This window comes from Mauremys reevesii, linkage group 2 (assembly GCF_016161935.1).
Source record: "Mauremys reevesii isolate NIE-2019 linkage group 2, ASM1616193v1, whole genome shotgun sequence".
Lineage (NCBI taxonomy): Eukaryota > Metazoa > Chordata > Testudines > Geoemydidae > Mauremys > Mauremys reevesii.
Window position 1 is genome coordinate 138,001,744 of NC_052624.1, and position 12,722 is coordinate 138,014,465.

The following is a 12,722-nucleotide window of genomic DNA, read 5'->3' on the forward strand; positions in this document are numbered from 1 at the left end:
GTTGTGCAACCATGTACCATCACTTTAGGGGCATTAACCAATATTTCCAGCAGTGCTTGTATACTCATCTCATACGAGACACTCAAATTCAAGTCTAGGAAGGGTTCCATTTGAATAGATATTGGTCACGGTATCTTCCAAGTTCCAGGAACTGAACTTGAGAAAGCAAGCATCATGCTACTGGGATACTTAAATATAAAATAACTAGGCCGCAATTCTGCTCCCATTCAAATCTTAAATGAATTTGACAGGAACAAGATCAGATCTATTCAGCTCCAACTTGGCCTATAGTTTGCAAAGCCTAAAAATAGTTTACCACTAGAAGTTTACTCATTGTTACCTTTCAACATGTTGTGGACAAAATGTTAAAGTCCTTACTCTAGGCCTGTTTCACCAGCCCTTACTCTCAATGAGCTGTCCAATGGGACAACTTGCAGGAATAAATGCTCTTTAATGTGAGAATATGGTTCAGAATTGAGCCTCAATTTTTACTCAGTCCTTAAACAGACAGAACTCTCATTGACACTAGAGGAAGTCTGGCCAGTGTAAGGTCTGAGCACAGAGCCCATAAAGGATGTGGAGCAGCACTGCCTCACTGGGAGTACAGTGAGTTGTTCTGCAGACTTGATTCTATACCCCACTGGGTGGGTATGTCAGAAGTTTCCCTCTGTGCCAATCCCACAGAGGATACAAGTTGTTACAACCCCCAGCTATGGAGCAATGGCTCTTTAGTAGAAGCACTAGTAGATCATACTTTTATCTCTGGAAGTCCTTGTTTCAACCCATGGTGTGCCAATGAGGAGGGGAGCCAACACACTTCTAGACACATCCTTTTGGGTGGCTCCATCAGTTAGTATCTGCATAGTTGGAGTGAAGCATCATACACCCCTCCTTCTCTCTGGCCACTCCAGCCTTCTGTGCATCATCAGATCCCAGGGGAGTCTACATCATGTAGGTAGGTGGGGAAAATCAGAAGCCTCCCAAGATGTGAATAAGTGCCAGGGCCAAGCAAAAATCACACCCTCAGGAAGAACTTCAGAATTTATCTCAACATATTACATTATTTTTTTCTAAAAGTTAGTTTCAATAACAGAGATATTGTATGTAATGTAGTTGTAGCCATGTCAGTCCCAGGATATTGGGACTCACAGAAACCATCCTCAAACCAGACACCACATAAAGATGCCAGCTTCCTTTCAGACACAACTGACTTCCTCCACAAACTCACAACCTGTGGTCTACCTCATGCAGTGCAGTAAATGCCCCCAAGAACAACTATGTGGGTCAAACCAGACGATCACTCTGCTCTCAAATGAACTCAGACAGGAAAATGGTAAAAAGACAAAAACACCCCATCACCCTGTGGCTGAACACTTTTCACAAAGTGATCATTCTATATCTGACCTTTCAGTCCTTATCCTCAAAGGAAACCTGCACAACACTCAAAAGATGAGCCTATGAGCTTAAATTCATTACTCTGCTAGACACTAAAAATCAGTGATACGGATTGAACAGAGATACTGGATTTATGGTTTATTACAGCAATCTGTAACCCACCAACCCTCTCTCTTTGTCCTATGACTGCAGAGGTCCTAATGGACTAGTCTACTTTCAGTGATTCCTTACAATATGTCCTAACTACTTATGGGCTTGGCTACACTTACAAATTTGCAGCACTGCAGCAGGGTGTGAAAACACACCCTCTAAGCGCTGCAAATTGTGGCGCTGCAAAGCGCCAGTGTGGTCAAAGCCCCGTCCGTTATTCCCCACAGGGAGGTGGAGTACGGACAGCGCTGGGAGAGCTCTCTCCCAGCACTGGCGCTTTGACTACACTTAGCGCTTCAAAGCGCTGCCGCGGCAGCGCTTTGAAGTGCTAAGTGTAGCCACAGCCTATGCTAGACAATCTGTTCTTCCTTGCATTTTGCTGTGACAGTGGGAGTACCTTTCCCAGACCTGAAAAAGAACTGTGTGGCTTGAAAGGTCAGAAGCTGATCCAATTAAAGATATTACTTCACCCACTTTGTCTCTCCAATACTGAGATGTTGTAACATACAAGGGTATTACTCTAAATACAGGAAACAAATAAAAATTTTGAATAGACTGTTTCTTTCAAACTACTAAATCACATTGAAAAATAAGCATCTGGGTGACTGGGCTACAAAATGGCAGATTAAATTCAAAGTTGATAAATGCGAAGTAATGCACATTGGAAAACATAATCCCAACTGTAGATATAAAATGACGGTGTCTAAATTAACTGTTACCACCCAAGAAGGAGATCTTGGAGTCATTGTGGATAGTTCTCTGAAAATATCCACTCAATGTGCAGCAACAGTAAAAAAAAAAACAATGTTGGGAATCATTAAGAAAGGGATAGATAATAAGATGGAAAAATATCATATTGCCTCTATATAAACCCATGGTAAGCCCACATCTTGAATACTACATGCAGATCTGGTCACCCCATCGCAAAAAAAGTTATATTGGAATTGGAATTGGAAAAGGTTCAGAAAAGGGCAACAAAAATGATTAGGGGTATGCAAAGGTTGACATATGAGGGGAGATTAATAAGACTGGGACTTTTCAGTTTGGAAAAGATATGACTAAGGGGGGATACGAAAGGTTTATAAAATCATAACTGGTGTGGAGAAAGTAAATAAAGTGTTATTTACTCTCTCATAACACAAGAATTAGGGACCCAAATGAAATTAAGAGGCAGCAGGTTTAAAACAAACAAAAAAAAAAGACAGGAAGTATTTTTTCCACACAATGCGCAGTCAACTTGTGGAACTCCTCGCCAGAAGATGTTGTAAAGGCCAAGACTATAACAGGATTCAAAGAAGAACTAGATAAATTCATGAAGGATACGTCCATCAATGGCTATTATCCAGGATGGACAGGGATGGTGTCGCTAGCCTCTGTTTGCCAGAAGCTGGGAATGGGCTATGGGATGATTCACTTGATTACCTGGTCTGTTCATTCCCTCTGGGGCACCTGGCACTGGCCACTGTCAGGTGACAGAATACTGGGCTAGATGGACCTTTCGTCTGACCCAGTATGGCCATTCTTATCTTTATTGTACCTGTAATTTCTCTCATCCCAGTAGAAGAGCCAGAGCTCTGCTGCTCAGATTTCACAGCATGCTGAGAAGGTAAGAATAGACTCAATTTTATTAAACTACAGAACAGCATTAGTTACATTTTTGGAGATTTTAAAAGACTTGAAAACCTTTACAGTTCCCCACTAATCATGCCTTTTAAGCATCTTCGTTGTTACAAAAGATGACTTGTTCAAAAAGGGCTTCTTGATCTTTTACAACAATAGGACTAATATCTGTAGTGTAAAATTTGCCAGTTTACTGACTACATTTATCATTTTAATTTTTAAACTCAGAAGCAAAAATTAGGTGGGAGCTGGCTGGATCATCCTATTCTTTGCAAAAGTAACCTCTGATTAATGTAATCAGGGGAATGAAGAAAGCACTAAATTATCATGCCTGCTTCTCTTGCATGGGCTTTTGAAGACACACTGGGATAATCATGTGCATCACTGGTAATGGGATAATAGTTAATCTTTTTACAGGTGCAAATTAAAGACGGGGCAAGATCAGACTATAGAAAATTATTTTCTGTTTTCCTTGTAGCATAAATCATTGTTTCACAACCTTGTATAAATCTTATTTCCCTACATCCATTAGGCAGCTATTTGTTTTGGCTGGTTGGATATTCTATTTCGAGGTTAAACACTATTGGATAGTGAATTATTCCAGTTTGCAGAAGGGGGGAAACAAAAGAAAGTAGTTTAAAAATTGAAGACTATTCCTCAAAGAAAATTCTCTGAAGGTTTAGCTCTATGAATGTTGCTTAGGGGAAGATGGAGATACAGGAGATCACAAACTATGTTGGTATAGATAAAGGCACAGGGGAACTGACTAGACTGGATGCCTATAGGTAGAAAAGTTATTACAATGCACGTAGGTTGCCTGCTTTGAGAATTCAAAAACCTTTTAATTTTTTAAGTGTTTGTCAGTTAAGCAACCAAAACAGGGCACATCAATATTTGAGGGGTTAAATAGTCCATTTTTGCTTAAGCAGACTGCTGTTGTTCTTTATGCCTGCAGGCCATGGAGACAGGGGAGCCACCAAGGCCATGGCTTGATCAATTTTTGGTTGAGCCAAACTCAAGTGTCCTTGCAACCCTGTACACCAGTTCACGATGCCTCTCCTTCAAATTTGGCTTGACTGCTACTCACTCAGGTTTGTCTCAGCTGTCCCTCCATCATGATGGAGAGGCAGCCAGGCCAAATTTGAGTAGTGGCATTGTGAGCCCCAGCCACTCACTTACATTTGGAGGGGGTGGGTGCAGAGGCTCATGGGCTGGTAGGGTCAGACTGCTGGCAGTGGTGCCTGAGAGAGGAAGTGGAAGATTAGACCAGGGGTGGATGGGAAATCTATGCCCCCTCACCCATCCAAACATACATTTTAAATGGTGCTCCAAAAACCCTGCCAAATCATCTAACTTCTGCCCTACTGGCTACAGAGATGCCAAGAAGCTTTTCTTTGCATATGCTGTGGAAACATTTGCAAACCTTAACTTGCTAAGAAACACCAACACCAAATAAATTTCAATTTTGAATAGATTTGTACACAAGAACAGCCATATTGGGTCAGACCAAAGGTCCATCTAGCCCAGTATCCTGTCTTCTGACAGTATGCCACCATCCTTGTATGACATCTGTGAGAAGATGGCCAATGTAATATGGTAGGTCCTGTGCTTTTTTTGGCAGGGGGCTAAGATGCCACCCTTTACCCCTGCTTTTGGGGCACCAAGGGCCCCAACTAGCGGCCCAGGAACGTGGTAAGGAGGGAAGCAGGGGAGGGGTCTGGGTTTGCTCCTTACTCTGAGCTTCAGCTCCTCTCAACCCCTGTGGGTTCTTACCCTCTTCCCCCTTGGGTGGTGTCCTTTGGTCCTTAAACGCTGGGGCAGGGTGTCCCTTACTCTGTTTTTCTGATCTTCCAAGTCTGACAGCACCCCTCCAAGCTCCAGTCCTCTCTCCTTCTTCCTTCTCCCCTGACTGCCTGAAGCAGAGGGATTTATTAGGTTGCTAACAGGGACTTAATTGCCTTCAGGTGCTCCAATTAACCTGTAGCAAACCTCTCTAGTCTACAGGGAACCACACCTTTCTTAGCCTAGGGCTTATATACTTCCCCTCTCCCACTGTTCCCTGGCCCTCCTGAATCATATATATTGCAGTGAAGGATAATGCATAAGGGGAAAAAACTATTCAGATCACAAATATGATTACCATGCCAAAACACAAGAGAAATATCAGAAAGGAGGATTTATTTCAGTGCTTCATCCAATTACCCCAATTTATGTAAACTAAGACAGTAGATAACAAGGCAAGTAGATAACACTGCACTACAGCCAAAATGCTTCTGAAATAAATGTAGTCAAACTTTACTAATTCTGGGTCACTGAGAATGAAAATGATGCTTAAAATTGTTGATTGGCTCTAGTTTTTCTGTTTAGCCAAAGTGAGCAGAGATGCCTCGTACTTGTGTGAACAGTGCAGATAACTTCTGCTATGTTTGTGGTGAAGTGACTTTTGCATCACAAAAGCGCAGTATAACCACTATGGTTAAGAAAGCCTATCACCTGTATTTTGGCTGCAAAATTGGAGATCAGGACAAGAGGTGTGCCCCACACGTATGCTGCAACACTTGTGCAACAAATCTTCGCCAGTGGTTGAACAGGAAAAGGAAATCTATGCCTTTTGCAGTGCCAATGATTTGGAGAAAGCCAACAGATCATACCAGCAATTGTTACTTCTGCATGGTGCCTCCAGTTGGGAAAGGTGTGTCAACGAAGAAAAAGTGGACTGTGCATTATCCAAACATTCCATCAGCTATACGCCCAGTACCCCATGGAGAAGGACTGCCGGTTCCTGATGCACCAGAATCATTCTCACTTGAGTCAGACGAGGAAGAGGAAGAGGATGAAACTTCTGGTCCTGAACCATCAATGTCACAGAACCCACATTTTCTCCCATCCTCCTCCTCTGAACCACACCTCATAACACAAGGTGAACTGAATGACCTTGTCAGGGATTTGGAACTACCCAAGAGTAAGGCAGAGCCGTTGGGCTCCAGACTACAGCAGTGGAATCTCCTGTCAGGTGATGTTAGGGTTTCCATGTTCCGTGACCGTCAAAAGGATCTTGTCCCATTCTTCTTCATGGAAGGTGATCTTGTAGACTGCAACAACATCGATGGTGTGATGGCAGCCCTCAACATCGTTCCCGATCCAGATGAGTGGAGACTGTTCATTGATTCATCGAAGATGAGTCTTAAAGCTGTTTTACTGCATAATGGCAATGTTTTGCCATCAATTCCAGTTGGTCATGCAGTCCATATGAAGGAAACCTATGACAACATGAAACAACTTTTGAGGTGCATAAACTATGACCAATATCAGTGGCAGCTTTGTGGTGATTTGAAGGTTGTTGCTCTCTTGCTTGGTCTGCAGACTGGATACACAAAGTACTGCTGTTTTCTCTGCAAATGGGATAGTCGTGCAAGAGATTCCCACTACATTAAGAAAGATTGGCCACTCCGACAGTCATTGGAGCCTGGGAGGAAAAGTGTTCAGCATCCACCACTTGTTGAATCAAGGAAGATTTTGTTACCACCCTTCCACATCAAGCTGGGTCTGATGAAGAACTTTGTCAAGGCCATTGACAAAACACAAGCAGCTTTCAAGTACCTCCGTGGAAAATTTCCAAGGTTAAGTGAAGCTAAGATAAAGGAAGGTGTCTTTGTTGGTCCTCAGATTTGTGAACTTCTTCGAGATGATGCATTTGACCATGCACTGCGTGGCAAGGAAAAGACGGCATGGAAAGCCTTCCAGTTAGTGGCAATAAATTTTCTCTGAAACAACAAGGCAGACAACTACAGGTTGTTGGTGGAAAACCTCCTCAAGGCATACAAAAGCCTTGGTTGCAACATGTCACTAAAGATACATTTTTTGCACTCTCATCTAGATTTTTTTCCATCGAACTGCGGAGCAGTGAGCGACGAGCACGGCGAGCGATTCCAGCAGGACATTGCAACAATGGAGAAACACTATCAGGGCAAATGGAGCCCATCAATGCTTGCAGACTATTGCTGGACAGTGACAAGAGATGCTCCATTTAATGAATACAAGAGACAAGCCAAGAAGTGCTGAGTAGACACTGAATAGGACTAAACTATATACATAATAGTTTTTTGCCTTTTGTTTTATAATAAATTTTATTTATATAACCCTTTTGCTGATTTTTAAAGTGTTACATAAACAGGACAGGTGAAATATTATTTTAATATTATTATAATATTATCATTATGCCCTGGCTAGCTCAGTTGACAGAGCATCAGACTTTTAATCTGAGGGTCCAGGGTTCATGTCCCTGGTCAGGTAATGTAAAGCAACCATAAACACATGTAAAGACCTAGGTTTACAATTTATGATTAAAACTCTACTATCTACACAATATACATAGACATAAAATATAAAAACTTAAATTTCTTAGAAACAGTAGCCAATCAGTTGTTTTAATTGTCATATTTGAATTCAGCACATCAAAATACATAATAAATAGCACATTTTATCTCTGAAGCAGACGACTTCTCAAAAATTGTAGACCAGTGTAACAGTAGATAAACATTATTTCCTAGTCTGCAGACACTCACTGTTTGTGGTTATACATGTTATTCCAAGAGAGTTAAACAGATCCTGACCTGAGATGTACCAACAAGTTCTACTTTCCTGTTTAAAACAAAAAAAGTCATTCCGTCCCTTAAATTGTGACTTAATTTGCAGAATAATTAAGGGCCCCAGTACTTATATTTTCCTCACCTCTATGCAGCATGAAAAAGAAACTAAGCCACAGAAATTCTACAGATTTACACTGTTGCCAACCCCTGGAGTTCAAAAATCATTTGACCATGAAAAATCATGCCATTTTAAGAAATGGCCCTCATTATTTTTAAGCCAATTGCTTTTGCTGGTCCATATTCTGATTTTTGAACTCTTAGAGGGAATTTGCCCTTGGTTTGGGTGCACTTCAGGGAATCAGTTTGAAATGCACACACACGCACACCTTGGGGACCTACTTCCTGTCACATTTGGCTGGTGGGACAAGACCTTTACCTGGCACCTTCCTCTGGGCATTCTCCCTCCATAGCTACCACTCTCAGCAGCTCGACTGATCACTGTCCCCCGTCTCATTCTCTTCCCACACATGTTACCTCTTGGCCACCAGTGCACACAGCCCTTGACCATTTCCCTTCTTTGGGCATTGCTCTTTTCTCCAAGGGGTTCAGTCCCTCTGGCACACTCTCCCCCTCCCTGTGACACATACAGGGTGTCCAGCAGCAGTGGAACTAGGAGAGGGAGTGCAGATGGGCTGGACAGGAGGTGCACCGCCTACTGGATCCCTTCTCTCCTCCCTTTCCCAGTGTAGCAACCCACAGGGGAAAGGGTATGAGCTGCTCACCCTGCCTCCTTAAATTGCAGTTTCCTCACACAGCACAGGCACTCTTATGGAGTAGGAGGCAACAAGCAGCCTCTACTGGCTGCAGCAAGAACTGCAATTCAATGACTACAGTTGATGAGCCCTATAACGGCAGCTAACAGCGCATGTCAGAAATGCAGCTTTAGTTGCAGCTCTGACAGAAATCTTAAGCTTCCAGAAATTTCTTGTTAGAAGCAATAAATAAATAAATGTTGCAAAATCGTTGGTCTTACAAAAATATTGCAAAACGTAGCAAAGGTGCAACATAGCCATCTCCTAATGAAAAGTGTGCTTGAGTTTCCAGTTGGACTTTATAATAAACATAAAAGTAAGATTATAGTTTATATATTAGTTCTACAAATGCATTACATATGCACATACAATTCTAGAAGACCACACTTCTTCAAGCTATGGAAGCTAATATACTGCACATGCACATTCTGCTGTTTTAAATGCTTATAACATCATTATTTTGCAAACGCCAATACTTCAAATTGTCCAGTTAGAACCAAACATGACATTTAAAAAAAAATGGCAATTGAATGCAGGAGACCGCTTAGTGTCAGTGCTTAGTGCTTGTATCACTGGAATACTGTGTCCTGGAACCTCCTTCCCCTAAAGTAGTAGCACAGATGGTTACTATCCTGAAACTATTCTGAATACATCTCCTGTATCTCAGTTTCCCCTCTGGTCCACACAGTCTTCCCCTGCTAATAGTCTAGTTTATCCCTCAGTTTTGCTTCTGTCTCATTGAGAAATGTGTTTCCATTTGGTGGTTGATTGTTCAGTCCTCCAGCAAATATAAATGTTCACCCCTTCTGAGGTAATTGCATTCAAATGAAAATAGAAAACACTGCTCTTTGTCTTCTCTGAGCTAAACAATCTTTGATGGAGTGTCTGTTCTGCTCTTACCCCTTGATTCAGGAGAGTGAAGGGCTGCTTTCCCCAGCCTCTTTAGAAGCCCAAGCCTGGTGCTCCTAAATAAGAGCAGGTGCACACACCAGGCCTCACCGCCTCACCACCTACACTACTGCTATCACCTCAGGCTGTTTCTTTCTCCAGTTCTGATCACAAATCTAAGTCTTTACCCCTCAGCACAGAGCTCACAATCACTCTGTCTTTCAGTCTACTACACCACCTTACTACCTGCAGGGCCGGCTCCAGACCCCAGCGCACAAAGCGTGTGCTTGGGGCGGCGTGCCACGGGAGGGCGGCAGGCGGCTCCGGTGGACCTCCCGCAGGTGTGCCTGTGGAGGGTCCACTGGTCCCGCGGCTTCGGTGGAGCATCCGCAGGCATGCCTGCGGGAGGTCCACCGGAGCCGCGGGACCAGCGGACCCTCCGCAGGCACGTCTGCAGGAGGTCGACAGGAGCTGCGGGACCAGCGACCGCTAGAGCGCCCCCCGTGGCGTGCCGCCCTGCTTGGGGTGGCGCAATTCCTAGAGCCGCCCCTGACTACCTCTTCCTTCCTCTCCTATTTCTTCAGGAGATAGGTCTTCCTATCTAGAGGAAGTCTTCCTTCCTCTCCTATCTCTTCAGGCCTCCTTTACCCTTTGCAGGCCCCTTCCATCTTGTGGGCTTACTACCCCTTCCTGGCTCCTTCCAGCCCCCTTAGCAGGAAGAATCACTGTCAGTCTTTCCTCTGCTCTAATCTCCCCAAATTTCACCCAGTTCTGTGGGAATACTGCTCCTTAGGTTCCCTGGCACAGCTTTCCAGCATGTTCTAGCACCATCTATAATTCCTAGAGTTTCTCTGGAAATTAGGGCTCCCAGAATTCCCTTGTTCTGTGAAGAATGAGGGCCAGGGCGATGGTAAGCCATAGCTCCCTTTAAAGGAAATTACCTTTCCAGAATCGGGAATGCACTTGTGCCTCAGTTTCTCCTCTGGCCTACAGTGTCTACCCGCTGATAGACTCTAACACTATTCCAGCACATCACTTCAGAAAAAAACTTTCAAATTTTTGTTAGAAAGACTGGGGATTTCAATCCCTACTTCACAGAAATTTTAAAACTCTCTTTATATCTCACACAACCTTACCTTGAATCTCTCCACCTAACCCTGCCTATAGGCAGAGTGAGGGTGCAGGAGTAATGGTGAAGCATCAGAGGGGTAGCCATGTTAGTCTGGATCTGTAAAAAGCGACAAAGAGTCCTGTGGCACCTTATAGACTAACAGAAGTATTGGAGCATAAGCTTTCGTGGGTAAATACCTACTTCATCACACGCATGTGGGTATTCACCCACGAAAGCTTATGCTCCAATACTTCTGTTAGTCTACAAGGTGCCACAGGACTCTTTGTTGAGTAATAGTGAGACAGAGGAGTGTTGTAGTCTTTCCATTACATCCCATTAATAAACAAAAGCAGAATGGGAGTGGGGTGGGGAGGGGGAGGATTGAATTGCAATTCTCCTGAGCAGATCTGGTTGGGGGTAGAGGGGTGATCCTATTTAGAAATGATGGCACCATGATGCTTACATGTGAAAATAGATGAAATCTTCTGAGTTATTCATGTCCAAACGTAGTGTCTGAAAAATGACCTGGCTTGTGGGAAGTACTCTCCCCTGTTAGGATATTTCAGTAACTGACAAATGGCTTTTATCAAACTTCTAAAAGATTTCACCTCTGGGTTGAACACACATGAGAAATTCTATTGAAAAGGTAATGGTTTGGAAAGTTATAAGCACCAGAAATTAGGGACTTAAAATTGAAAGGACCTCCTAACCATAACTATTAAGCTTGTACCCATGTCATCTAACGCTGTGAGCTCATCAGATCTCAGAAACTAAGTAGCATTAGTCCAGCTCAGTACTTGGATAAGAGCCCTCCAGGGAACACTCAAGTAGAAATTCGATAGCAGTCTTCCTCCTGAACTACTAATGAACTAGTGCCTAAGCAAGGTGATTTGGGGCACTAGCAGATGAGACATAAAACTATTGTCCTGGTCCCTTTGATTAAAGATATCTTGACAGTTCAGGAGTGAACCTTGATGTCTTTTCTAAAACCCAACTTATATAATTATTTTCTGCTTGCATACATCCCCCCCTGAAGTCTCATTTGGATATGAAAGTCTTCAATACCTGCCCTAGAAGATTTGCAGTTTAACAAAAGTTATTGAATTTCGCCTCAGTGGGAGATGCATGCCTCAATGAGCAGCAGCACTGTCTAGTGACTATGGGACTGAGAGCCAGGAATATCCAGGTTCTAATCACAGATCTCCTGCCGACTTGCTATGTGTCCTTGCGACAGTCACATAAGCCAGATTTTTTTTTCAAATTGGGGAGCCTGAAGACAGGCACCTAAATAAGTAGCTTGATGTTCAAATGAGCTGAGGACCTGGCAGCTCTTATTCATTTGATTACTCAGCATGTCTGGAGTAAGTGACCTGATTTTCAAACATGTGGAGTAGTGAAATTAAGAAGAGATGCAAGTACTAAATGCCTTTGAACATTAAGTTCTTTACTTAGATACCAATATGTGAATTTAGGTGCCAAACATCAGCTCCCATAATTTGAAAAAATTGGCCCTAATTTCTTAGCTTTCAGTTTATCCATCAATATAAAGGGATAATAATTCTTACCTACCTCACATGACTGTTGTGAAGATTAATCAGCTAGTGTTTGCATAGTCTTTTGATGATGATGAAGTGCTGAGAACTATTACACACACACCACATTTGTTAGTTAGTTAGTCAGGTTTGTAAAATGCCTTGGGATCTATTTACATGAGAGATGCTTTATAAATGAAAGATCATAATCATTATGCAACAAACCTCGATGCCAACTCTGCCCACATATCTACACCAGCAACACCATCACAGGACCTAACCAGATCAGCCACACCATCACCGGTTCATTCACCTGCACATCCACCAATGTAATATATGCCCATTATATGCCAGCAATGCCCCTCTGCTATGTACATCGGCCAAACTGGACAGTCTCTAAGGAAAAGAATAAATGGACACAAATCAGATTTTATTTTAAGGGAGGGGTGGGTGTGGGTGGGAGAGAATTGGCTTTATTTAGTATACAAATATTGGGCCAGATATTTAGATGCTATAAATCAACATTGCCTAGCTGAAGTCAATAAATCTACATCAAGTCACACCAACTGAAGTTCTGATGCATTATTTCCTTCTTTGTTTATTACAGAAGATTTATGTTGGACAT

The 12,722-nt window shown here is 42.8% G+C and overlaps 1 long non-coding RNA gene across 1 annotated transcript in view; it reads left to right on the forward strand.

The window, feature by feature from the left end:
- LOC120399292 overlaps positions 1-12,722 on the forward strand; it is a 48,010-nt gene that overhangs the window by 10,306 nt on the left and 24,982 nt on the right. Inside the window, exon 2 of the long non-coding RNA XR_005595070.1 lies at positions 3,104-3,151. This is a non-coding gene — a long non-coding RNA (uncharacterized LOC120399292). The remainder of the gene's footprint in view (positions 1-3,103; positions 3,152-12,722) is intronic.